Genomic DNA, 2,500 nt, shown 5'->3' on the forward strand with positions numbered 1-2,500 from the left:
GGCTAGTGCCCAAGGTCTGTGTGCAAGGCTAGTGCCCAAGGCTAGTGCGCAAGGCTAGTGCCCAAGGCTAGTGAGCAAGGCCTGTGTGCAAGGCTAGTGTGCAAGGCTTGTATGCAAGGCTAGTGTGCAAGGCTGGTGTGCAAGGCTTGTGGGCAAGGCTGGTGCGCAAGGCTAGTGCCCAAGGGTTGTGTGCAAGGCTAGTGCCCAAGGCTAGTGCGCAAGGCTCGTGCCCAAGGCTAGTGCGCAAGGCTTGTGTGCAAGGCTAGTGCGATGGGCCAGTGCCCAAGGCTTGTGAGCAAGGCTTGTATGCATGGCTTGTGTGCAAGGCTTGTGTGCATGGCTTGTGCGCAAGGCTTGTGTCCAAGGCTTTTGTGCAAGGCTCGTGCGCAAGGCTAGTGTGCAAGGCTTGTGCGCATTGGCAGGTAGCCCACCACCATGCACGATCCAAATGCCACTCAACCGACAACACGGTGCCAAGCCGGGCATGGTGTGCACTCAAAACCAATCAACGGACAGAGGTCATGCGTCATGGGGGGGATCTAGCAAGGCCATGGGGAAGGTCATGGAGGACCTTGGAAGCAAGCGCAAGACGAGAGCGAATCGAACAAGGGGCCAGGACGGGGCCTTGTGCCCATGGTCTTCGCAAGACTGCGTCCAAGGCGCCCGAAAGCCCAAGGGAACCCAAACCCGGCGGACACTTGCAATCGCACATGCTCTCTGCAACACACCATCAATGCCGCCCAACGGGGCCAGCACGAGCAGTCATCCGCGGTCCCCTAGCCCTGCGCACGTTTGTCTTTGAAACCGAGCATCAATGCCACAGAAAGTGCCGGGGCGCCAGCTGGAGCCATCATCCGCGTTGCCATGGCTCGCTTGGCCTTGGCTTGCCAGGCCCCGACACGAGCAATCGCGCATTTTCTTTGCAACCGACCATCAATGCCGCCCAACGGGGCCAGCACGAGCAGTCATCCGCGGTCCCCTGGCCCTGCGCACGTTTGTCTTTGAAACCGAGCATCAATGCCACAGAAAGTGCCGGGGCGCCAGCTGGAGCCATCATCCGCGTTGCCATGGCTCGCTTGGCCTTGGCTTGCCAGTCCCCGACACGAGCAATCGCGCATTTTCTTTGCAACCGACCATCAATGCCGCCCAACGAGGCCAGCACGAGCAGTCATCCGCGGTCCCCTGGCCCTGCGCACGTTTGTCTTTGAAACCGAGCATCAATGCCACAGAAAGTGCCGGGGCGCCAGCTGGAGCCATCATCCGACGTGCCATGGCTTTGGTCCCATGGTCTTCGCAACCGAGCATTCGTGACACCCGACGGGGCCAGGACACCAACCCTTCCGACACGAGCATTCGCGCATGTTCTTTGGCCACACAAAGGCGCCAGCACGAGCAAAATCATCCGCGGTGCGGTGGCCTTGCACGGCCTTTTGTCTTTGGAACCAACCATCAGTGCCACGGGAAGTGCCGGAGTCCCGGCATCCGCGGTGCCAAGTCATTGCGCCCTTGGTCTCTGCAGCGGGGCATGCCGGGCACTCCCGACCATTGCAAGCAAGCAAGAAAGAAAGTAAGTAAGTAAGTAAGTATTACATATAGGGGCGGGATATGCGGGGAGATCAGCGAAACGTGCATTACGGGGCACACGCGTACCTACCGGGGCATACCGCCCCTATTGGGGCACACGTGTGCATATCGGGGCATACCGGGCCTATCGGGGCACACGCGTACATACCGGGGCATACCGAGCCCTACTGGGGCACACGTGCGCATATCGGGGCGTACCAAGCCTATCGGGGCATACGCATGTATCCCAAGGCATACCGAGTCTATCCGGGCATACGCGTTCATACCGGGGCGTAACGGGCCTATCGGGGCATACTTGGGCATATCCGGGCAAAAAATGCCCAAAACTTGCGCAACCTTGGCAACCGTGGTCCATTCCTCTCTATATGCCTAGCCTTGGCAACCGTGGTCCATTCCTCACTATATGCCATGGCCTTGTGCCCATGGTCTTCCCAAGACAGCGTCCAAGGCGCCCGGAAGGCCAAGGGAGCCCAACCCAGCAATGCCCTGCTATGGCAAGCCAAGGCCAAGCATTCCGGTGCCTATCCGGGCAAAAATGCGATTCCTCTCTATATGCCTAGCCTTGGCAACCGTGGTCCATTCCTCACCATATGCCATGGCCTTGTGCCCATGGTCTTCCCAAGACAGCGTCCAAGGCGCCCGGAAGGCCAAGGGAGCCCAACCCAGCAATGCCCTGCTTTGGCAAGCCAAGGCCAAGCATTCCGGTGCCTAACCTTGGCAACCGTGGTCCTTTCCTCACCATATGCCATGGCCTTGTGCCCATGGTCTTCGCAAGACATCGTCAAAGGCGCCCAAAAGGCCAAGGGAGCCCAACCCAGCAATGCCCTGCTTTGGCAAGCCAAGGCCAAGCATTCCGGTGCCTAACCTTGGCAACCGTGGTCCTTTCCTCACCATATGCCATGGCCTTGTGCCCATG

The sequence above is a fragment of the Tasmannia lanceolata genome, unplaced genomic scaffold (assembly GCF_043159265.1).
Source record: "Tasmannia lanceolata isolate RefF3 unplaced genomic scaffold, GAP_Taslan_0.1 ptg000036l, whole genome shotgun sequence".
Classification (NCBI taxonomy): domain Eukaryota; kingdom Viridiplantae; phylum Streptophyta; class Magnoliopsida; order Canellales; family Winteraceae; genus Tasmannia; species Tasmannia lanceolata.